This window comes from Hyla sarda, chromosome 1, assembly GCF_029499605.1.
Source record: "Hyla sarda isolate aHylSar1 chromosome 1, aHylSar1.hap1, whole genome shotgun sequence".
Taxonomy (NCBI): domain Eukaryota; kingdom Metazoa; phylum Chordata; class Amphibia; order Anura; family Hylidae; genus Hyla; species Hyla sarda.
Window position 1 is genome coordinate 487,618,448 of NC_079189.1, and position 26,814 is coordinate 487,645,261.

The window sequence follows — 26,814 nt, forward strand, 5'->3', positions numbered from 1 at the left end:
AAAAGAACTATACAACTTCCTATGCAGCATACAGCAGCGTATAAGTACTAGAAGGAATAAGATTTTTTAAATAAAAGTAGTTTACAAATCTGTTTAACTTTTTGGTACCAGTTTATAAAAAAAAAAAATTACACTGGAGTACCCTTTTAAATTATGTGAGAAGGTGAAAGGCATCATTCGTGGTGGATGGGCCATATGTGTCACCAAGGCTCCTGGCCTTGGTAAAGTAAGAGCCGGTATTCATTCAGTGTCTGTGCCGCGATGCAGACTGACACTATGGCCGTAGTATGGCTGGAAGGCCAATCCGGGACAGCTCTTACTGGGAATGAACAAGTGCAGGGTGGGGGCCATTCCCCACATCCAGGCCGCCTTTTGTTGGCCTTAAAGGCAACCTGTTTTACCAGCTGAGGGGGCTTTGCTAGTTGCAGCTCACACTGCCAGAGAGAGCTGAGAGTGGAGTTCTTCCCTGCATTTGCTCTAAGGTTGGAAGCTGGTGAACAGCCTGCCAGGAGGCCTAGAAAATACTTATTTGGTGTCTACTTATATGGCACGAACTCATGTGTGAACAAACACCTATGGAATACAGGTGGACTTTTGCTTTGTTTTCCTTTGTTCTGCATTTAACACCTTAACGACCACAGACGTAAATATACGTCCTGGTTTGGTGGGACTTCCCGCACCAGGACGTACATTTACGTCCTGTGTATGACCGCGAGCATCGGAAGGGTGCTCGTGTCATACACGGCAGGTTCCAGCTGCTAACAGCAGCCGGGGACCCGCCCGTAATGGCCGACATCCGCGATCCCGCGGATGTCCGCCATAAACCCCTCCGATGCCGTGATCAAAACAGATCAAGGCATCTGCGGCATTGCGGCACTTTGATTGGATGATCGGATCGCCCGCATCGCTGCCGCGGGGATCCGATCATCCAGCATGACAGCCAGAGGTCCCTTACCTAGCTCCGGCCCTCTCCCGGGGTCTTCTGCTCTTGTCTGCGATCGAGCAGACCAGAGCAGAAGATCACCGATAATACTGAGCAGTGCTGTGTCCTCTGCATATCACTGCACAGTATTAGCAATCAAAGGATTGCTATAGATAGTCCCCTATGGGGACATAAAAAGTGTAAAAAAAAAAAAAGTTGAAAAATGTAAAATATGTAAAAGTAAAAAAAAGTGAAAAATCCCCTCCCCCAATAAAAAAAAAGTGAAAAATCCCCTCCCCCAATAAAAATGAAAATTGTCAGTTTTTCCCATTTTACCCCCAAAAAGCGTAAACATTTTTTTTAAATAAACATAGTTGGTATTTCCGCGTGCATAAATGTCCTAACTATCAAAATATAATGTTAATGATCCCGTACGGTGAATGGCGTAAACGTAAAAAATTTAAAAAGTCCAAAAATGCTGCTTTTTTGTCACATCTTATAAAAAAAAATAATAAAAAATTATCTAAAAGTTTTATATATGCAAATGTGGTATCTACAAAAAATATTAGATGACAGCGCAAAAAATGAGCCCTCATACCGCCCTATATACGTAAAAATGAAAAAGTCATAGGTGGTCAAAATAGGGCGATTTTAGATTACTGATTTTGTACAAAAAGTTTTACATTTTTTTTAAGCGGTACAAAAATATAAAAGTATCTAGCCATGGGTATCATTTTAATCGTATTGACCCACAGAATAAAGAACACATGTCATTTTTACCATAAAGTGTACAGTGTGAAAAGAAAACCCTCCAAAATGTGCAACATTTTGGCTTTCATTTAAATTTCATCCCCCCAAATTTTTTTTCGGGGGTTCGCCGTACATTATATGGTAAGATAAGAGGATTCATTAGAAAGTACAATTAGTCATGCAAAAAACAAGCCCTTATATGGGTCTGTAGATGGAAAAATAAAAGAGTTATGGATTTTATAAGGTGAGGAGGAAAATACGAAAACACAAAAATAAAATTGGCCTGGTCCTTAAGATGAAAATGGGCTTGTCATTAAGGGGTTAAAGACTGTTGGCTGTATGCCAAGTGTGAATAAAACATTGAACTTTGATTTAAAAAGTACTGTTTCCTTGCTTCTATAGTGCAACTGCACCTATCTGCAAGAGCGAGTCATCACACTTATTTCTCATGGGTTTACCAAACACAGCTCCCAACCCATTCCTTAGATTAAATGTTATGAGCGAATCAATTCGGACTGAGTCAAATTCATCCATTCAATGAAAAATTTGATTCGAACAGAATCCGGACTTCGACTCGATCAAAATAATGAATTTATTCATTAGCGACACCCCTGCGATTGTCCTGTATAATGTATAGATGCAAGCGGCTTTCTCCTGCGCTTATATCTCTGCAATAGATAGGACAATCGCAGCGGGTGTCAGGAGTGACACCTGCTGTAATCTGTCTTCAACTGCAGGTACTACTGCTCCGCACATGGAGCACACTCTGCTCCATGCTGGGAGCTGTAGTACCTGCATTAATAGACAGATTGAAGAGGGTGTTACTTATACTGACACCCGATGCGATCGTCCAGTATAATGTATAGATGCGGGCGGCCGGACGCTTTTCTCTGGTCCCACTGTAGTATGAGTATATGCCATATATATACTTATTATTCATATTTCCCACAGAAAGCTGTGAGTGGCTGGAACCATCTGGCCAATCACAGCTCTCTGCGGGAAATATAAATAAGTGATGTGAATTCTATTCACATCACTGGCCAGCCAGAGTATGGTGCAGAGATGCGGGCGCAGGAGAAAGCCGCTCCATCGCTACAATAGAAAGGATAATTGCATCAGGTGTCAGGAGTGACACCCGATGCAATTATGATCTGTCTATTAGTACAGGCACTACAGCTCCCATCATGGAACAGTCTGTTTCATGTTGGGAGTAGTAGTACTAACTAAAAAAAAAAAAAAAAGATAGAGAAATAAAGTGAAAAACACACACACTTTATTAAACACAATATTAAAATACATCAGTAATAAAAATTGTTAAAAAATGCTGTATAAAAAATATATTATTTTTACATTTAAATGGCTCCTTTCTATATTTTTATTATTGTCGGCTACATTTTTAGCTTCCTGCCAGCTACCGAAAATTGAAAGACAAAAAAAATATATTTTAATATTAATTTTTAAAAAGGGATCAATTTATGTGGGCGGGCAGGGACCTAAAAATTTAGCCGACAATAATAAAAATGTAGAAAGGGGCCATTTAAATGTAAAAATAATATATTTTTTTAAATTAAGTTTTTTAAATGTTTTTTTTTATTAGAAATGTATTTTAATATTGTGTTTAATAAAGTGTGTGTGTATGTGTTTTTCACTTTTTTTTTCTAAATTGTTTACATTTTTGGGTAGTACTACTACTGGGAGCTGTAGTACCTGTACTAATATAGGTCACTGATATTACTAGATAGGTAAATTAGGTCTCCCAGAAAAAGTAATAGAAAAATAGTGACTGTACAGGGTACCTTAAAACTTAGCTTTTATTATGCTAGTATAAAAATACCAATAATGTGTCAAAAATCAAGAAAAATATTTTTTTTTTAAATTCAAAAATATTCAGATTAGGTCGCCATCAGATTGCTGTCCTTCATTTATAGCAGTGCATCCATCTTGGGATACCAAAGTCTATGGATGCTTCACTTATAGAATATGTAAGGCTCAGCACAAGTTCGCACCTTAAGCATCACCACTTAGCTTGGGGATCCGTTACTAGAGATCAGCAAATTTTTTGAAAAATTTGATTCGGCCGATTCACCAAATTTTCCCAAAAAATTTTGTTCTGTCCGAATTTATTCGAGGCAAATCGCTATTAAAAACAGCTATTTCTGGCCTACAGAGAGCCTCAATAGGGGTGTTGAACACTTTGCCTTGCTGTAACACGCATAGGGTGTGTGCTGGGTTAGTGAAATAATACTGTTATTCCGTATGACATGCAGATCAGAGGTTTCGCTGTTAAAATCACTGTTGCAGAGCAGCACGATGACAGAGCCTGGACGTGGCATCAGTATGAGGAGATCATATAGTGGCTGAATGACACAGCCTGGAGGTGGTGGCTGAATGAGACAGCCTGGAGTTGGTGGAAGCACGAGGAGACCATGTAGCCTCAGTAGGGGTGTAGAACACTTTGCCTTGTCCAAATACACATAAGGAGTGTGCTGTATTATTTTTATTCAGTATAACATGCAGATTACAGGCATCGCTATTAGAATCACTGCCGCAGAGTATCTGGAAGTGGCAGCAGGGAGACCATATGGCGTCAAAATTGAAGAGAATAAAGAGATTTTTAAAGTAATTTTTATTTTATTTGAATTTATTAAAACATTTTGAGTACCCATTCTGGTGAACATCGATCTGGTGGTCCTCAGCCAGGCGAAATGCCACCAGGTTCCAGCCCCTGGCTCTCAGCACCCCCCTGACAGTCAAAGTGTGAATGTTTCATTTAATCATTTATGGTTCATTGTTATCTCTCCAACCTGTTTCATTGGATTCTTGCGGTAATTCCACAGGTAATGTATGACGTCAACGACCATAGGGCCTCAGTCTTGAAAAGATTACATCTATTATGCTTTTTTATTTAAATTTAAGATTTATATTAGATTCCCAAGTTTAATGTCCCAGCTTTTACTTTGAACTAATACTGTATGACCACAAAACCCAATCTAACAAGGAGTCACATGGTGGCACAATGACAGATCCTAGAGGTGTTAGAAGCCCGATTAGACCATAGGGCCTCACAATAGAAAAAATTTAAAATATTATGTAAAATTTTAATTGAAGATTTTAGATACATGAACATTTCAAAAGTTTAATATAAGGTGCCAACAGTATAAGGAGACCATATGGTGGCACAATGACACAGCCTGTAGGTGGCAGTAGCATGATGAGACCATAGGGCCTTACAATTCCTAAGATTAAAAGATACATTTTCAAATTTTAATTGAAGATTTATGGTAGCTAGTGCTACCATAAAATTTTTTAGGTAATGTCCCAGCAGCATGAGGAGACCACATGGCGGCAAAATGACACAGCCTTGGAGGTGGCCCCAGCATGAGGAGACCAAAATGTGGCATAATGACCAAGCCTTGAGGTGACAGCAACAAGAGTAGACAATATGATGACTGCCTGGATGTGGCGGCAGCCTGACCAGACCAAACGGCCTCACAATTTAAAAGATTAAAGATATTTTTTAAAATTGCATGTGGCCATGTTAACATCCTACGGATACTTGATGAAAAACTGCCACACCGCAGAGTAGCTGATTCCCCCCCCCCCCCAACAGTCTGCTCTGACTGACTGCTACTGCCACCGACTCAAGGGACCCCTGTTCCACTACCTCCTGGGCAGGTAGGCTGCCACGAAGCAGGGGGTCTACCCCAGGCATGTTTGGCCACTGCTGCCAGCATGCTCACTCCCAACCATGCTACCACCTTGCTGGCTCAACTGCTGTCTCACTGGCAACCTGCCACCCTCTTTTCCTGATGATGAAGCCCCTTCTGCACCCGGCTCCCAAGTGCGATCGACTTCATCATCATTGAGTTGTGTTAGCACGTCACTGATGTCCTCCTCAGGTTCCTCAACAATGTGTGATTCAGGAGCCAGAACGTTCCCAACACCACCTACCACGCCACTCTCCTCATCATTACTTGCCCACCTAGCAAAGGAAGCGGGGGATGTCTCCTCCACTTCTTTACTTGGCTGCTGACTGTCCTCTAGTGGACTGTCCTGACTAAAAAGTGGAGCATAACCCACAACATAGGATACTTCTATGGGGGTGGGAACAGCATAGGACAGAGGCAATTGGAGGAAAGGGACTGCTCCTGGGCCATGCCAACTGATGGTTGTGTCTGAGGAACCCATCAACTATTGACTGGGGGTATCAGATGTCACTTGTGATGAAGTGGATGACCGAGTTAACCAGTCAATGACAGCAGATGGGTTGCTGGTCGAGACACGACCGCTGGCTTATACAGGAGCTCAGACTTCTTGCTGCGACTCCTGCTGACACTTGCCCCTAGTCTGCTGCGACCGGCACCTGATGAATTTAGGCCTCTGCCACTCCTCTGTGCACGTCCTGGCACTTACTTAGTGAGATACTTAGTGCGTATATGAGGGAAGTACAATACGCTTCACTACACTTAAAACAGTATTTGTCTAGAACAGAAGCAGGTGTGTACTTTTGTCTGGCCTTTCACAGTAACTAGGCCCTTAAGACTTTAACAGGAACAAAATGGTACAACACTTAGATGTACGTATGTGGTATGCACTTATGAGGGGAGGACAATGCGCTACAGTACACATAAAAACGTATTTGTGTACAACACCAGCCGGTGTGTACTTTTGCCTGGCCTTTCACAGTATCTAGGCCCTTGAGACTTTAATAGGGACAAAATAGTACACCACTTAGATGTACGTATGGGGTATGCACTTATGAGGGGAGGACAGTGCGCTACAGTACACTTAAAAAGTATTTGTGTACAACACCAGCAGTACACACCAGTGCTGAAGCACACAGTCACTGCGTACTACACCCAAAATTGCACTTTCTCTCTCAATCTCACTCCCTTCCCTATCAGTGCTTCTAGGCAGGATTTGTGCTTGAGCTGAATCGCTGCTGTTCTGTGCAACACACTGCCCTATGCCCCTCTCTGTAATAAAACGCTGTGGTGACTGGGAGGTTAATCGCTGCAATAAGAATACTTTTCTGTGCAACACACACTGATCTCTGTCCCTCTGTGCAAGGCTGAAGTGACTGTCCGCAATATGCCTGCCGATTATATAGGGCTGTGACTGGGGTGACTGGCTGCTGATAGGCTGCATGCTGTATGTGATTCAGGGTCATCCCACCTACCCTTGTTCCTGCCTTCCCAGGATACCTTGCCCCATGTCCTCACATGTGGATCTGCCAGTTTAGATGCCCTGGAGCCCTGACCTCACTAAATGGAGTTTAATGAAGCAATTTGCGTGATCGAATCGCGCTCATATCCACATTTGTTGTGAATCAAATTTTTCCTTACATTTGTAACAAATTCGGATTTGTCAGATTCGATTTGCTCATCCCTGTCCGTTCCTGTTGCGTAATATCCGGATTCATCCCTATGGAGAAGATTTTCTACAGTTGGCAAGAAATCATTTGCACAGGATGCACTGTAATAGTCCTACTGTAAATACATAAAGTATATATCTTCACGTGCCATCTTCTATAGATGATACTTAGATACAATTCACACTGATGTTGTGTTTTCTATTAATTACTCATTCTAGGTAGTTCCATTCACAGATTCCAAGAGCAATCCACAGTAGCATATATTACCGAAACATTTTACACTGATATAGCGTTTTCAATTATATCGTGATATTATGTTATTTATCGTCACAACTTATAGAAGTAGTACACACTGCCAAGATATTACCGCAATGTACACTCAGGATATAGTACGCAGTCTGTGCTTAGCGTAGCATGTACTTGGAGCCTAATACACACTGATATTGCATATAAATAAGATGGCCACAGCGTATACAGTATATGTCGAACATGATTTACACTGACATAGCGTTTCCAATTCTAAGGTGATGTTATGTATTTTTATTATTATTCTCCCACTCAAGACGTAATTCACACTGCTGCTCTGTCAGTGTCAATGACCACAATAAATACTCCAAGATAAGTTCACAGTCTGTGCATAGCATACACTCAGGGCATAATTCCCACTGATCTTGCGTTTGAATTAAAAAGTAAAAAAATCCACAATCACTGTCGGTGAATTTTAAATACTTACAGTACTTAACCGCCCACATAAATTGATCTCTGTTTAAAAATTTACGTTAACATTTTTTTTTGTCTTTCAATTTTCGGAAGCCGGCAGGGACCTAAAAATGTAGCCGACAATAATAAAAATGTAGAAAGGGGCCATTAAAATGTAAAAATAATATATTTTTTATAATGAATTTTTTTTTATTAGTAATGTATTTTAATATTGTGTTTAATAAAGTGTGTATTTCCCTTAATAAAGTGTGCCTTTCCCTTTTTTCTCAGTTTTTTGGGTAGTACTCACTCCTGACACCCAATGCGATCATCTTATCCATTGCAGAGATGGAGCGGCTTTCTCCTGCGCTCGCATCACTATACTATACTCCGGCCAGCCAGTGATGTGAATAGAATTCACATCACTTATTCATATTTCCCGATATGAATAATAGGTTTATATACGGTATATACTGCAACTATACATTATACAGGACAATCGCATCGGGTGTCAGAAGTTACACCCGCTGCGATCTGTCTATTAATGCAGGTACTACAGCTCCCAGCATGGAGCAGAGTGTGCTCCATGTTGGGAGCAGCAGTACCTGCAGTTAAGGACAGATCACAGCAAGTGTCACTCCTGAAACCCAATGCGATCGTCCTATCTAGATGAGAGAACGCCGCCCACATCTATACATTATACAGGATGATCGCAGCGTGTGTCAGGAGTGACAACCAGGGCATTCTGTCTATTAGCACAGGTACTACTACTTCCATAATTGAACAGCCTGTTCCATGCTGGGAGTAGTAGTACTACCTAAAAAATGTTTTTAAAAAATAGAGAAAAAAAAGTGAAACACACACACACTTTAACACATTATTAAAATACATTACTAATAAAAATTTGCTGAGAATTTATTTGGATCAAATCAATTATTATTATTTTTATTCAGAAAATCGGCCAAATTGAATTTTTCAAAAATTCGCTCATCTCTAATTGTGACCCCTAAGCCAGTTCTTTTCTCCTTTATTCACTTTAAGCATATGTTGTTTTTGGTAACTTCTCAGGATAAACTGTCTTTTGTATGTACACAAGAACTAGCATCATATTTCGCCATTACATAGCTTGAATATGGCATTTTCCACTATTAATTTTCAGCAGGCTTTCTCTCTAATTTTCAGTGGTTCCTGAGCTAGTAAGTGGAGATTATCTGCTATGACATCTCCCGTTTATTGCATCCACACAGAAGATGGAATCCAGTTCACTTATATATCTATAGCACGCCACCAGAAACAACATGTAGTACATTAGTACTTTATCCAATTGAGATCTGGAGAATCTTGGTCAAAATCTACTTTTAAAATGCTTTGTCATGTTCTTTAAAACATTCATGTAAACATTTGCAGTGTGGTTTGCATAGGATAGTCTTTACGGCTGCTTAAGAAGGGGCAAGGCTCGCCCCACTGGAAATTTATTAAGACCTTTGACTAAATTTACAATAATGCCTCTGAGGTGCTTGGATCTTTACTGATATCACTCACGGGAACACGAGCTCCGACGAAGACTTCACAAATGACATCAGACTACATAACCTCCAAAACACTCACAGTCTCAGACAGCCTGTATGGCACAACTAGCTGGCAGTGGCCACGAGTGTAGCTGAAGCGGGACATCGGATCTTTATGTGAATGGGTGAAAGGTACATAATACCATCTTCTCTCCACATGTCTGCTGACCAAGGAGTATAAGAGAACCACCACAGAAAGCAAGCAGCTTGCTTTAATGTACATACGAGAAAGCGGAAAATCTGCCACACTTTTGTGAATTGCTAATAATCATTGACGGTTCAAGTTGGCACTACCGAAAACTTTTATTTGACTTTACCTTCAGCCTGGCATTATTCAAACAGGCACCTGAACTGAATCAGCCATTCTATTCCATATATATTGGCTGCATATTGCATGTATTTTTTATATGTAGCCATTTTGCCATATATCATTGCTACATGCTATATTTATTTTATTTGCAGGGGGTGATACCTTATGTTTCTAGAAGGGGTCTGGAAGCTATTAGGAGGGGATCTGGTCAGTTAAGATGCCATTCTAAAGTGTATAGGAAGTCAGACTCAGATCTGACATCCTGTGAGACACAATATACACAGTAGCTTTATGAAAGTAAGACTGGGAACCACATGACCAAATTAGAGTAATAAAACACATGAATGCAGCTTTGTTGGAATAAAACAAATAGTATTGTATGACAAGTGATGGTGAGTGTGCATGATATGGCACATAAAGATACAAACAGAGTGCTCCTTCATTCCTTTTTTTGGATGTATGCTTCTGATTCCAGTCTAGTCTAGTCCAATCTATTGACCCTGACCTTGACCATGCCCTTGCTACTGGATAGTAGAATACTCTGCTTTGCCACAGGGTTTTATTCATCTGGGACTTGTTGTTCTATTTCTAGCTCTGATCTTTTATTCCATTTCCTAGCTATTTCCCCTATTGTCTTTTGGCCTGTCACATCCTTACTGGTCTTTTGGTGATAACCCTTGGCTCCATTTTTTACTACTACTCTCCTGCATCATCTGCATTATTGGCAACAATTTGTGACTATTCAGTGGACTGCAACCTGGGTATCTGACTAACAATATATACCTCATTGCAGGGCTTAACAGTGACGAACAATCCAGTCTAGACAGTGCTCTGCATTCTCTCTCTCTCTAACAAGAGTTGTATAGATCTTTGTGACCTATACATTACATTATAGTATACCTAAGGGTAACCCTAACCTCCTAAGGACGCAGGACGTACCTGTATGCCCTGCGCCCATTCCCGGTCTATAATGTGGGGTCATTGGCATATATTTCTATGCTGATGAACAGTGTTAGGAATCAGTGAAATGCATAATATAGCCACTAGAGGGGGCTATAACATAGAAAAAAAAGTTGAAAAAAAGTTACTAATGATGAATTAACCCCTTCCCTAATAAAAATAAGAATCACCCCCCTTTTCCCATTTAAATAAAAATTTTAATAAACTTATGTGGTATTTCCGCATGAAAAAATGCCCTAACTCTAAAAATATATTGTTATAGCGTATTTTGGTCACTTTTATAGCACAAAAAAAAGCGATCAAAAAGTCCAATCAAAACAAAAATGGTACCGATAAAAACTTCAGATCACGGTGCAATAAATTAGCCCAGATACCAGCCCATACGCAGAAAAATAAAAATTTATAGGGGTCAGAAGATGACAATTTTAAACGTATAAATTTTCCTGCATGTAGTTATAACTTTTTTTTCAGAAGTAATATAAAATCAAAATCATTTTAATCATATGGACCTACAGAATAAATATAAGGTGTAATTTTTAAGGAAAAATTTACTGCCTAGAAACGGAAGCCCCCAAAATTTACAAATTTGCTTTTTTTCTTAAATTTTGTCGCACAATTAATTTTTTTCTGTTTCGCTGTGGATTTTTTGGTAAAATGACTGTCACTGCAAAGTAGAATTGGTGGCGCAAAAAATTTACCATAATATGGAATTTTTTGTTAAAAATTTAAAGCGTTTTAGAAGATGATTTTTAGAAGGTGATGAGGAAAAATGCAAATGAAAAAACGGAAAAACCCTGTGTCCGTAAGGGGCTAAACACAGTTCCTATCAGTACCACAGATTGAAAATTTAGTTTGTAAATAACTTAGTCTTCATTTACAGTGTCTATGATTGTACATAAAAATGGATTGAAACCTTCAAATTATACAAGATATACTTTAATCAACTATGTTAACCCCTTAAGAACTCAGTATTTTTCCGTTTTTGCATTTTCATTTTTTCCTCATCACCTTCTAAAAATCATAATGCTTTCAATTTTGCACATAAAATTCCACATTATTGCTTATTTTTTGCACAACCAATTCTACTTTGCAGTGAAATTAGTCATTTTACCAAAAAATTTACGGCAAAATGGGAAAAAAAATCATTGTGCGACAAAATTGAAGAAAAAATGTCATTTTGTAAATTTTAGGGACTTCCGTTTCTACGCAGTGCATTTTTTGGTAAAAATTAAAACTTATCATTATTCTGTAGGTCCATACGGTTAAAATGATACCCTGCTTATATAGGTTTGATTTTGTTGTACTTCTGAAAAAAATCATAACTACATGCAGGAAAATGTATACGTTTAAAATTGTCATCTTCTGACCCGTATAACTTTTAAAATTTTCCGTGTATGGGCCGGTATGAAGGCTCTTTTTTTGCGCCGTGTTCTGCAGTTTTTATAGGTACAATTTTTGCATTGATTGGACATTTCGATCGCTTTTTATTAATTTTTTTATGATATAAAAAGTGCCCAAAAATACGCTATTTTGGACTTTGGAATTTTTTTGCGCGTACGCCATTGACTGTGTGGTTTAATTAATGATATATTTTTATAGTTCGGACATTTACACATGCGGCGATACCACATATGTTTATTTTTATTTACACAGTTTTTTTTTATGGGAAAAGGGGGGTGATTCAAACGTTTATTAGGAAAGGGGTTACCGTAAATGACCTTTGTTGACTTTTTTCTTTAAATTTTTCTTTGCAGTGTTATAGCTCCCATAGGGGGCTATAACACTGCACACACTGATCTTTTACCCTGATCCCTGCAAAACCATAGCTTTGGATATCTCAGTGAGATAGGGGCTCGATTACTCAAGCCTGTAGCTCAGGCTTGGAGCAATCAAATGCCGATCGGACACGACGGAGCAAGGTAATGGGACCTCTGCTCATTTTATCGCGATAGTCCCGATCAGTCTGACTGAGCTGCCGGGAAGCGTTTACTTTCATTTTCAGCGTGGCGTCTGAAGGGTTAATAGTGCTGGTCGGTGCCACGCACTATTAGCCCAGGTGTGTGACACCGTTTTAATCACCGGGACCAGGCGCAGGGCGTACAGGTACGCCCTGCGTCCTTAATAGGTTAAAGGGGTACTTTTTTTTTTTTTTAAATCAACTGGTGCCAGAAAGTTAAACAGATTTGTAAATTACTTCTATTAAAAAATCTTAATCTTTCCAGTACTTATTAGCTGCTGAACACTGCAGAGGAAATGGTTTTCTTTTTGGAACACAGAGCTCTCTGCTGACATCATGACCACAGTGCTCTTTGCTGATATCTCCATTTTAGGAACTGTCCAGAACAGCATATGTTTGCTATGAGGATTTTCTCCTACTCTGGACAGTTCTGAAAATGGACAGAGATGTCAGCAGAGAGCACTGTGGTCATGATGTCAGCAGAGAGCTCTGTGTTCTAAAAAGAAAACCATTTACCTCTGTAGTATACAGACCTTAAAAAGTACTGGAAACCCAATCCATAGGCCCTTTCACAGCCTATAAAGGTTATAGAAGAGGGTCCCCTACAGTTTACGGTTGCAGAATGTTGAGCCTTCAGACAGCCATTTATCTTTATGTCTACTGTGTTTCCCTTTTCACGCTGGCAATGGCTTATCCTGGCAAATCAGCTGTGAGATCAATCTGAAAAGGAGTTTCTTTGGTGAAACAACATTTTTAGTGAATGAATTCAACCAAAAAGTTACTAATAACTGGCAATTACATAGACCAGGTGTTATTTCTGAGCATTAAAAAGCATAAGAATTCAATATAAAAAGCAAAAGAAGCATAAAATAATCTTATTCCATTTCACTTTTGACTTGGTGTTTTATAGCTTTGTATTTGACATAACATAAAGTAAAAACAGGTGCAGTTACACATTTATTTTCTTTCTTTGGGCACATATGCATTTCCATTACACATGATATTTTTTTCTAAACAGAATAGTCTGTTCCACTGTGAAAAAAACAGATAAAAGAATATTAGCCCCAAGAAAACCCATTTGACTGAGTCAGAGGACCAAGGGGGTGATTTATAAAACCATACAATACATTAAACAGCACTGTAAAAGCTTTAGTTCCATAGTAGATCACTCAATAGCAGATTAGATGGAAGTATATCATATTAGAAATGCTTATTGCAGCTGTTTGCTGGGGGAAATAAGTATAGGTGGTTGAATGCCTCCATAATTGTAAAAGTATATAGGGGGAGATTTATCATCGTTGCTTTGGTGAGCGAGTTCTCTAGACATTTTATTCTTGCTTTTGCTTTTGCTTATGTATGACATATTTCTCATACTATCACAGGCGGTTGATAAATTTGGCTTACATAAGCAAAAAACAATAAATCACTTTGAATACCATTTGTTTTTAGCACACATAAGTAAAAAAACAATAAATGACTTATTTTTTGATAGTTTTTTTTTCCTTCTCATTACAGATCTGTGTAACCAGTGGACTTTTTCAGAGTTGGTGGACTACAATAAACTAAGTTTTTTTGGTTTAATATTAATAAAATGTTTAACGAGGACTTGTGGGGGAGTGGTTTTTTTTTTGGGAATAAAAGTTTGTTTTAAAAAAAATTTACTTTACAGGCTAAGTAGTGGAAGCCGTCTTATAGACAGAGTCCATTACTAAACCGGGGCTTAGCGTTAGGCCCAAAAACAGCACTAACCCCCGAATATTACCCCGGTACCTACCGCCATAGGGGTGCCAGGAAGAGCCGGTACCAGCAGGCCCGGAGCGTCAAAAATGGTGCTCCTGTGCCTAGGCGGTAACAGCCTGGCGTTATTTAGGCTGGGGAGGGCCAGTAACAATGGTCCTCGCCCACCCTGGTAATGTCAGGCTGTTGCTGCTTGTTTGGTATCTGGCTGATACTGAAAATAAAAGGAACCCTATGCTTTTTAAAAAAAATAAAATAAAATAATAATAATTAAAAAAAAAACGCATAGGGTTCCTTGTATTTTCAGTATCAGCCAGATACCAACCAAGCAGCAACAGCCTGACGTTACCAGGGTGGGCAAGGACCATTGGTACTGGCCCTCCCCAGCCTAAATAACACCAGCCTGTTACCACCTAGGCCCAGGAGTGCCATTTTTGATGCTCCGGGCCTGTTAGTACCGGCTCTTCCCGGAACCCCTGTGGCGGTGGGTACCAGGGTAATAATTGGGGGTTAGCTGTTTTTGGGGAAAACGCTAAGCCCCGGCTTAGTAATGGATTTCGTCTATAAGATGACTTCCACTACTAAGCCTATTAAGGAAATACAAAAAAACAACACTTTTTAAAAACTTTTATTCCAAAAAACACTCCCCCCACAAGCCTTTGTTAGCCATTTTATTGATATTTAACAAAAAAAAAAAAAACACTGGTAATCGACGTAATCCACCAAATCCGAAGAATTTGTCTGCATACACTGATCTGAATGAGAAGAAAAAAAGCATGGAAATATGGCCCCCTTCCTTTGGGAAAACATATATAAACCAGTGTTTCCAAACAAGAGGCCTCTAGCTGTTGCTAAACTACAACCCCCATCATTTGTAATTTAGCAACAGGGAGCCTCCAATTTAGCAACAGCTGGAGTCTTGCTGTTACTAAATTACACCACTCCCATGATGGGAGTTGTAGTTTAGCAACAGCTGGAGGTACCCTGTAGCTAAACTACTACTCCCATGATGGGAGTTGTAGTTTAGCAACAGCTGGAGGTACCCTGTAGCTAAACTACTACTCCCATGATGGGAGTTGTAGTTTAGCAACAGCTGGAGGCACCCTGTAGCTTAAGTTCTAGTCCCGTAATGGGAGTTGTAGTTTAGCAGCAACTGGAGGCATTCCCCACCCACCAGCTCATCTCCCCCACCCCCTAGCTCATTCCCCCCAGCTCATCTCTCCTCCCCCCACCCCCAGCTCATCTTCCCCCTCCAGCTCCTCTCCCCCCCTCCAGCTCATGCCCCCCACCCTCCAGCTCTTCTCCCCCCACCCTCCAGCTTGTCTCCCCCCTGCCCGGTAATCTTCTGCAACCCCCTGCTTATCTTTTTTCCGCCACTTATCTTTCTCCCCCCCTCCTTATCTTTCTTCTGCCGCTTATCTTTCCTCCGCCGCTGGTGAGCTTCATCTTGCCACCTGTAAATTTCCCACCCCGCCGCTTGCTGTTACAGGACTATAACTTCCAGCATGTCCTTTCAGTGAGGTTATGCTGGGAGTTGTAGTTGCAGTGGTGAGCGGGCCGGTGGTAGATGCAGGCCGGCTGGCTCCCCAGAATATGAAAAATTACATTGTAATCTCATACTTCCCAGTCTGAGCTGTGATTGGCTGAGACCGACCAGCCAATCACAGCTTAGACCAGGAAGTATGAGATTACACTGTAGTTTCATATTCCAGGGAGCCGGCCGGCCTGCATCTACCACCGGCCCGCTCACCACTGCATCTAAAACTCCCAATATCTCCTCACTGAAAGGAAATGCTGGGAGTTATAGTCCTGTAACAGCAAGCGGTGGGGTGGGAGATATACAGGTGGCCAGATGAAGCTGACCAGCGGCGGAGGAAAGATAAGCAGCGGAAGAAAGATAAGCGGGGGGTTGCGGGAGATGGGGGGGGGGAGACGAGCTGGGAGGACCGGCAGCAGAGGAAAGATAAGTGTGTGTGTGTGGGGGGGGGGGCTTGCGGGAGATGACCAGGTGGGGGGGGAGATGAATGAGCAGGGGTGGGGGGAGAGATGACCAGGGGGAGATGAGGGGGTGGGTCGGCAGGAGATGACTGTGGGGTGGGGGATAAAACTGAGCCCGGGCGGCTGCACAGTGATGCCAGCCTGGGCTCCTTTGTACAGATGTGATTTCATATTTCCCGCTGGAGCTGTTATCTCGGCACCCAGTGGGAAATTTGAAATCCCGCTCTCCGAAGCAAATTTTGTGGGCCAGCTCCAGACTTGCTTACATTTACGCTGCTTTGGAGGTGGTTGCGACTTTTTGTGTGACTTTCCCACTTGATAAATCCCTGACCACTGCAAAGTGAAAACTGAAATTTGCTTTGGTAAGCTCTTTTGTTCATTTTTGCTTACAGCCAAAGTCACACAAAAATTTGTTTAGGTGCACATGAGACTATTTTAAGCAAAAAGAGAAACTGCTCGATAAATCTCTGCCATAGTTCCTGAAAATTGCTTAACTAGAAATGTACAGTTAGTGACAACTATGTGTGAAAAATAGAAAAGATGAAAGATAGATAGATATTTTTTTTATTTCTTAGATGTGGATCATTTATAATGAGAATAAAATCTTTCATTAGCTTTCTATTCTTTTCCTTTCAAAGCACAGTGTATATCAGTCACATCAGTGCCTGTCACCTGTAAGTTCCCTTATATAAGCCAAACAAACACATTATAGTTTTGTAGAAAGGCCACTAAGGCTGGGTTCACATAATGTATTCAGCCATACGGGACCTCATACGGCTGGGGTGAGCTAAAACCGGGCGCTCCTGTATCCCTGCTGCATGCTGCCCGTATGTACCGTATATACTCGAGTATAAGCCGTCCTGAATATAAGCCAAGACCCCTAATTTCACCCCAAAAACCCAGGAAAAGTTGTTGACTCGACTATAAGCCTAGGGTGGGAAATACATCATCACCCCCCCGTCATCATCCCCCCGTCATCATCCAGAGCCCCATCATTAACCCCCCCTGTCATTAACACCCCCCGTCATCATCCCCCCGTCATCATCACCGACTGTCAATCCCTTCTCAGTGGTCTTCAATCTGCGGACCTCCAGATGTTGCAAAACTACAACTCCCAGCATGCCCCCATCGGCTGTCCGGGCATGCTGGGAGATGTAGTTTTGAAACATCTGGAGGTCCGCAGGTTGAAGACCACTGCCGGGCCTGTGGGGAGGTTTAGTCGTACCGGGCTGTCTATCTTCACCGGGAGGCCCTCTTCTCCGCTCCGGGCCGGCCCCGGACTAGTGACGTTGCCTTGACGACGAAGCGCAGTGATGTACCTGCACATGAACGTCCCTGCGCGTTGTCAAGGCAATGTCACTCGTTCTGGGCCAGCCCGGAGCGGAGAAGAGGGCCTACCGGTGAAGATGGACAGCCTGGAACGACTAGCCCTCCCCACCGGACGTTTCCTGCAGCATAGGTGGTCGAATATGGATGGCCCGGACCAGCTCACCCTTCCTTCCCACCGAGAAACTGGGTAGGTGAGTAGAAAATAAAAGGGGTGTCTTGATGATGATGAAGGCCGTGGTCTTCAACCTGCGGACCTCCAAATGTTTCAAAACTACAACTCCCAGCATGTAGTTGCAGTTTTGCAACATCTGGAGGTCCACAGGTTGAAGACCACAGGTGGAGATGGACGGTCGGGACCATCCCCTCATGGCTAAGGCCAGAAAAATATTTTTGTTCACTCGAGTATAAGCCAAGGGGGGCGTTTTCAGCACGAAAAATCGTGCTGAAAAACTCGGCTTATACTCTAGTACATACAGTAATTCATTTCAATGAGCCGACCTGAGTGAAACACTGGCTCATTTTTGCCCCATATGCGGTTTTCCACCGGACCTAAAACCGTGGTCGATGAATCATGCAGGGTGAGGACACGCCCCCTCCAAAGCACAGGATGAAAAACCAAGTGAGCAACAGAAAGAAGGTATTTTCCACTGGGCTGCCTTGTCGATGAAACACATGCTTCAGATTTTGCTATAGATTACCAGCAGATTTGGATTATAATTTTTTCTTTTTTTTAGATACAAAAGGTAGATAGAGGACCCCCATCATTGTGGTTCTTTGTTGGTATACCCTTACTCCCACTGTCCATCAATAATACTGATCACCTACCGCACCTCACTTCCAAGTGGACATGTGCTTATTTGGCTGTGCAATTCTTTGTGAAATGGGCCAGATGGCTATTGTGTATATATATATATATATATATATATATATATATATATATATATATATTCTCTTTAATATTTGTTCTCCAAAAACTGCTGTGCCTTTAATCTGACCTCTTTAAAATCCATTTCTATGTTCAACATTCCCCTTTTTTTCTCTGCTTGTGTTGACAATAGAAGCATTTCTCCTGCAGTCCGAAATAGCACTTGACAGCGAATGTCCCTTTATGTTGGCAAAATACTTTCTCTGAGTAAAAAAAAAAAAAAAAAAATGTACGTCTCCCTGTACCGTAGACTCAGATGATCAAAGAGCTAAAATGATAATACCCATTTAGAAAACATAAAAGTGGGAATAAAATATTGAACATGCATATGGTTCTTTCACCATAATATTTCATGTCTTAGAGTACATGTTGCAGCAATTATCTATGTTGTTTGGGGAACTGCTATCAGGGATGCAGAGGTAGCACTTGGAACCCAGCCTTGGTTCCTGAGGGGTCCCAAAGTCTGTATATACACTCTGTATATATACACCTTTAACAAGTATATAACAAGTTCATTTGAGATAAAGAAACAGCAATGCTTCAGCTCACCCCAGGTGCGCACGGACAGAGCGCGGACCTCGCCCAATTGAACAGCAGAAGAAAGAGGAGTCCAGCGTCCAGAAACTCGGAGGATAATATTTATTCACCAGATGGTCATAACAGGAACACAGGGTACAGTGACGCGTTTCGGCTTTACAACAAAGCCTTAGTCATACACAACTTGTAGTACAAAAAGACCGGGTTTTATACATGTGGGTGGGCGGACATGACGCAACGGCACACCTGCACTGACAGGTGGACGTGACGTCAAGGGCCACACCTACACAAGATGGTATAACCACCCACATGTAGAAACCAATGGCAACCGCCACTGCAAGACATGCAAAACATAAATTAGAAATCCATAAAATTGTATAAGATTTAGCAAATATGGACACTTTTACATGGAAACAGTATTAAAATATATTAACATACATAGATATAACAGTTTCTTTATTACAAAATATATTAAATATAAAAGAGGAGAAAGATATCAACATCATTTGTAAATTGCAGAAATCTATCTCTCATGGTAATAAAAGAAAAGAAAACCGCATATCTTAGAAGCATTCACACTCATGGTTTATATATGTGAGTGTACACTCACATATATAAACCATGAGTGTGAATGCTTCTAAGATATGCGGTTTTCTTTTCTTTTATTACCATGAGAGATAGATTTCTGCAATTTACAAATGATGTTGATATCTTTCTCCTCTTTTATATTTAATATATTTTGTAATAAAGAAACTGTTATATCTATGTATGTTAATATATTTCAATACTGTTTCCATGTAAAAGCGTCCATATTTGATAAATCTTATACAATTTTATGGATTTATAATTTATGTTTTGCATGTCTTGCAGTGGCGGTTGCCATTGGTTTCTACATGTGGGTGGTTATACCATCTTGTGTAGGTGTGGCCCTTGACGTCACGTCCACCTGTCAGTGCAGGTGTGCCGTTGCGTCATGTCCGCCCACCCACATGTATAAAACCCGGTCTTTTTGTACTACAAGTTGTGTATGACTAAGGCTTTGTTGTAAAGCCGAAATGCGTCACTGTACCCTGTGTTCCTGTTATGACCATCTGGTGAATAAATATTATCCTCCGAGTTTCTGGACGCTGGACTCCTCTTTCTTCAACAAGTTCATTTGGTAACATGTAATGCCTGGAGTCTGTAGGGAAAACAGTATTTATATAATGCTTACGCCAGACCCATAATGTCATTTGGCAGTCCTCCAAACCATTTAAAACATTTTTTAGTTCCTATTGGTTCTTCAAGACACACACTGAACAAAAATGGACTTCCATCAAGTTTTCATGAATGAAAATGGGACTATGAGAAAGGTGCATCACTGCTCTCTACTAAAAGTTTCCCCAGTGGCCTTAACAGCCTGGTATTTGGGGTTTGTACCCCCAATCTAACATATGTGTGTACTGGTGCTTAGATGTATCCTGTATTATTTTATTAGACACTGTTAGAAAGTCTCCTCTGCCATACCCGTAAGAAGTCCCCTGGCTGGAGAGCTATACTTACCTAGTCCCGTCTTCTACGGCTGTAATCACTCCCGCTACATGTGATTGACAGCCCAGCCATGGCCCTTGTTAACCGCTCTGCTCCTGCCCATGGCATTAATTATAGGGACAACAGGGAAGACATTCTAAGTTCATATCCTCACCATTCCTGTGGGCAGGAAGGTCCCCCAGAGAGGGTGAGGAAGAAGATTTTACCACATATAATGTGTTGCCACAAACATTGTCAAATCTGACAGGTTCCTTTCACTGTAAAGGTTTACAATAAGTGGAAGGGTGTATATATATATATATATATATATATATATATATATATATATATATATTACATTATATATATATATATATATATATATATATATATATATATATATATTACATTATACCATATCTTATTCTCAATTTTTTTTCAAAAACTGTGAATAAATGAAAAAGTAAAGTAAAACACCAATTTGTCATTAAATTTCAAGAATGTGTTGAAACTTTTTTGCTCACCATATAGTTGTATTCAGTACAGAGTCCATGAAGCCATACATAGTACTCTCCTGGATCCATTAGCTTCCAGCACAATATGCTCTCTAAAAGGTAAGTGAATATCAAAAGGTAACAAACAAATGGAAAGCATGTGTCTTTAAGGTGTATTTTACAGATTGCAGTGATGCCATGTATTGTTAAAGAACCACTAAACTTAATGATACATAAAAATGATTATTAACCAATACAATTATTCACAAAGGTAAAAGCAAATGGAAGAGGATCTCACCTAACCATATTAAATACAGTTTAATGGGGTACTTCGGTGGAAAACAATATTTTTCTAATCAAATGGTGCCAGAAAGTTAAACACATTTGTAAATGAGTTCCATAAAAAAATCTTTATTCTTCCAATACTCATCAACTGCTGTATACCACAGAGAAAGTTGTGTAGTTCTTACCAATCTGACCACAGTGCTCTCTGCTGACACCTCTGTCCGTTTTAGGAACTGTCCAGAGTAGGAGCAAATCCCCATAGTAAACCCCTCCTGCTCTGTGCAGTTTCTGACATGGACAGAGGTGTCAGCAGAGAGCACTGTGGTCAGACTGAAAATAACTTCCCAACTTCCTCTGTAGAACACAGCAGCTGATAAGGCCTGGATTTTTAAATAGAAGTAATTTACAAATCCTTTTAACTTTCTATCATCAGTTGATTTGAAAAAATAAAATAAAATAAATGTTTTCCACACGAGTACCCCTTTAACCCATATCATTCTCAATATAAAGGGGTTATACAGGAATAGAAAAACAGAGTTAATTAAAAAAAAAAAAAATAAAATAGCTCCATGTCTGTCCCCAGGTTGTGTGTGGTATTACAACTTGGCTCCATCCACTTCAATGGAACTACCGTATTTTTCGCCGTATAAGACGCACTTTTTCTTCCCCAAAACTGGGGAGGAAAAGTTGGTGCGTATTATAAGGCGAATACACACCTATCGTTGCGGTCCCTGCGGCCATCAACGGCCGGGACCCGCGGCTAATACAGGACATCACTGAGTGCGGTGATGCCCTGTATTAACCCTTCAGACGCTGCGATCAAAGCTGACCGGCGCGTCTGAAGCGCAAGTGACACTAACCCGGCTGTTCAGTCGGGCTGTTCGGGACCGCTGCGGTGAAATCGTGGCGTCCCGAACAGCTTACAGGACACGGGGAGGTACCTTACCAGCCTCCTCGGTGTCTTCTCCGTGTCAGGATCCCCTGCATGGCTGGCGTTCTCCTTCATCGTCATCACGTCGTTGCGCACGTCGTCCCGTCATCCAATAGGAGCGGCGTGCGTAGCGACGTCATGGCGGTCACGGAGAGCGAGGATACTGGGCAGCAGGGACATTCCGAAGCGACGGGAACACCCCAGGGATGCGGCGACAGCGATGGAGGGCGACATCCAGGGCAGCGGTGACGAGTGGTGACGGGTCCGGAGCGGCAGGGACACGTGAGTATTACCTCCTATACCACTGATCTTCAACCTGCGGACCTCCAGATGTTGCAAAACTACAACTCCGAGCATGCCCAGACAGCCAACGGCTGTCTGGGCATGCTGGGAATTGTAGTTCTGCAACATCTGAAGGTCCGCAGGTTGAAGATCACTGTCCTATACTTTACATTGTATTTGGTTCAGAATCTTTATTTTCTAGATTTTTATCCTATAAAATTAGGTGCATCTTGTATGCCGGAGCTTCTTATATGACGAAAAATACGGTAAGCTGCAGAACCACACTCAATCTGGAGACAGACAAGGAGTGGTTCTTGAAAGAAATTGGCCCTGTTTTTCTATTCCTGGATAGCCCCTTTAAATTGTCACATATCAAACAATATTTATAAATACCTTGTTTTCCCTCTATGGACTAGTTAATTGTGATTCCCCCAAGCACTAACTAGCACTAAACTAGGACTGACTAGCGCAATTTTTTATGACGGGCTGACAGGAATACATGATGGCTGGCTGAAAAAACTCACAGGACTTTTCCAGACAATTACTATCGACGACTTATCCTCAGAATAGGCCATGTATAGCTGATTGGTAAGGTGCCCCTGGCAACCCCACTTATCAGCTGTTTGGCAGCCACAATACACAGAGAAGGAGACAAATACACTTGACTCTGTACGCCATATAATGGCAGCACCATAAGGCATACACACCTCTCAAGATAATATTTACACTTCATGTATCCCATCCAGCACCTGATATTAATGTCTATCATTAAAATTAGGTTCACACCCATGACTCATTCATTAAATTGTCAAATTATAAACCCTCATATCTTGGGAACGGGAGGGAAACTGTTAAAAGGAAGACGATCAGGGCACCCTAAGCCATTTAACCCCTAAAGGACACATGACGTACTGGAACGTCATGTGTCCGCTCCCGATCTATAACGCGGGTTGGGCCCGCGGCTAATAGCGCGCGGCATTGATCGCGGTGCCGCACGCTATTAACCCTTTAGACGCGGCGTTCAAAGTTGAACGCCACGTCTAAAGTGAAACTGAAACCATGCCGGTTAGCTCAGTGGGCTGTTTGGGATAGCCGCGGCGAAATCGCGGCATCCCGAACAGCTTACAGGACAGCAGGAGGGTCCCTGCCTGCCTCCTCGCTGTCCGATCACCGAATAACTGCTCAGTGCCTGAGATCCAGGCATGAGCAGTCAAGCGGCAGAATCATCGATCACTGGTTTCTTATGAGAAACCAGTGATCAATGTGAAAGATCAGTGTGTGCAGTGTTATAGGTCCCTATGGGACCTATAACACTGCAAAAAAAAAGGGAAAAAAAAGTGAATAAATATCATTTAACCCCTTCCCTATTAAAAGTTTGAATCACCCCCCTTTTCCCATAAAAAAAACACAGTGTAAATAAAACTAAAATCTAACATATATGGTTTCGCAGCGTGTGAAAATGTTCGAATTATAAAAATATATCATTAATTAAACCGCACGGTCAATGGCGTGCGTGCAAAAAAATTCCAAAGTCCAAAATAGTGCATTTTTGGTCACTTTTTATATCATGAAAAAATTTATAAAAAGCGATCAATAAGTCCTATCAATGCAAAAATGGTACCGTTAAAAACTTCAGATCACGGAGCAAAAAATTAGCCTTCATACCATGGAAAAATAAAAAAGTTATAGGAGTCAGAAATGACAATTTAAACGTATTAATTTTCCTGCATGAAGTTATGATTTTTTCCAGAAGTACGACAAAATCAAACCTATATAAGTAGGGTATCATTTTAATCGTATGGACCTACAGAATAAATATCAGGTGTCATTTTTACCGAAAAATGTACTACGTAGAAACGGAAGTCCCCAAAAGTTACAAAACAGCGTTTTTTATTTTATTTTGTCTCACAATAATTTTTTTTTCTGCTTCACCGTTGATTTTTGTGCAAAATGACTGACGTCATTACAAAGTAGAATTGGTGGCGCAAAAAATAAGCCATCATATGGATTTTTAGGTGCAAAATTGAAAGAGTTATGAATGGAAAAAACCCCGGTCCTTAAGGGGTTAATGACAGGGAAATCTCATTCTTTGGAGTTGGCTACAGGTGCTCTTTAACCTCTTAAGGACCCATGACGTATGCATACGTCATCACACCCTGGGTCTTAAGGACCCATGACGTATGCATACGTCATGTCTTTTCCTGGTCTCCGCCGCTCACCCGGTGGAGATCGGAAGCGGATCCCTGCTGAAATCCTTCAGCAGGGATCCAGGGCAAACGCCAAGGGGGGCCATGTATGCCCCCCATGTCGGCGATCGCAGCAAATCGCAAGGGAAATTGCCCTTGCGATCTGCGGCGATACCGGGCTGATCGGGTCACTGGGACCCGACCGCCCGGTAATTTCGCATGATTCCGGCTGTCACAGACAGCCAGGACCATGGTAAAGACTAGGAGCGAGGTGGCAAACCTGCCACCTCCTCCTATTCCCTGCGATCTGTCAGTTAGTTAACCGACCAATCGCAGGAGGGGGGCGGTTACTTCCTCCCGTCCTGCCCGGCCCCTTGAAGTCTGGAGAGGACGGGAGGAAGACCGGAGAACGCGGCGGGGGATGGGGGAGTTCTGGGGACCGGCCCCGGTACTTACCTCGTCCCTGAAGACCCGGATCCCGGCGAGGAAGATGGCGGCGGCGGCGACAGGTGAGTAGATCTTCAGCCGCGGTCGGGCCCTTTACAGCAATGCACTAGTGTTGCTCGCGAATATTCGCAATTCGAATATTATTCGCGAATATCGCATATTCGCGAATTCGCGAATTTCGCGAATATAGCGCTATATATTCGTAATTACGAATATTCGTTTTTTTTTTTTTTTTTTCTTCACAGTACACGTAACAGTGATCACCCCTCTCTGCTTCCAGCTTGTATGGTGTGAAGAAGGCTGTAATACTACTGTGTGAGACTGGCGTGCAAAACTTCGCATATGCGAAAATTAGCATATGCTAATTTTCGCATATGCGTATTTTCGTGCATGCTAATTTTGTATATGTTAATTTTCACATATGGTAATTTTCGCATACGCGAATATTCGCATATGCGAAAATAAAACGATAATATAACGAATATGCGAATATTCGCGAATATATGACGAATATTTGTCCATATATTCGCGAATATTCGCGAATTCGAATATGGCCTATGCCGCTCAACACTACAATGCACGTCGCCGTAAAGCGACATGCATTGCTGTATTGGGACCCTATATATTACAACTCCCAGCATGCCCAGACAGCCCTTGGCGTCTGGGCATGCTGGGAGTTGCAGTTTTGCAACATCTGGAGGTCCACAGTTTGGAGACCACTGTGCCCTTCCAGATGTTGCAAAACTACACATTCTCAGCATGCCCTTACTGTCCAGGCATGCTGGGAGTTGTAGTTCTGTAACATCTGGCCCTTCAGATGTTGCAGAACTACAACTCCCAGCATGCCTGGACAGTTTTGGCATACTGAGAGTTGTAGTTTTGCAACATCTGGAAGGGCACAGATTGGGAACCACTGTATTAGTGGTCTGCAAACTGTAGTCCTCCAGATGTTGCAAAACTACAACTCCAAGCATGCTGGGAGTTGTAGTTCGGCAACATCTGGCTCTAAAGATGTTGCCGAACTACTACTCCCAGCATGCCTGAGAATGTTTGGGAGTTGTGGTTTTGCAACAACAGGAGGCACACTGGTTGGGAAACATTATCTGTTTCCTAACTCAGTGTTTCCCAACCCATGTGCCTCCAGCTGTTGCAAAACTATAACTACCAGCATGCACTGATAGACTGTGCATGCTGGGAGTTGTAGTTTTGCAACAGCTGGAGGTACCCCTTGTGAATGTACAGGGTACATTCACATGGGCAGGGGGCTTACAGTGAGTATCAGGCTGCAAGTTTGCGATGCAGCAAATTTTGCGCGGCAGCTCAAACTCGCAGCGGGAAAATCGCTGTAACCCCCTGCCCGTGTGACTGTACCCTAAAAACACTACACTACACTAACACAAAATAAAATAAAAGGTAAAAAACACTACATATACACATACCCCTACACAGCCCCCCTCCCCAATAAAAATGAAAAACGTCTGGTACGCCACTGTTTTCAAAATGGAGCCTCCAGCTGTTGCAAAACAACAGCTCTCAGTATTGCCGGACAGCCGTTGACTGTCCAAGCATGCTGGGAGTTTTGCAACAGCTGGAGGCACCCTGTTTGGGAATCAC

The 26,814-nt window shown here is 41.7% G+C and overlaps 1 protein-coding gene across 11 annotated transcripts in view; it reads right to left on the bottom strand.

Annotated features, from left to right (window-relative positions):
• Positions 1 to 26,814, bottom strand: part of PRR16 (proline rich 16) — a 391,197-nt gene that overhangs the window by 124,341 nt on the left and 240,042 nt on the right. For 10 of the 11 annotated variants that reach the window (XM_056537358.1, XM_056537362.1, XM_056537369.1 and 7 more), the window contains exon 3: positions 21,100 to 21,182. The gene's annotated coding sequence lies outside the window, so the exon portion shown is untranslated. Of the gene's footprint in view, positions 1 to 13,538; positions 13,573 to 21,099; positions 21,183 to 26,814 lie in introns of those variants that run through there. The other variant, XM_056537359.1, reaches the window with a different exon arrangement.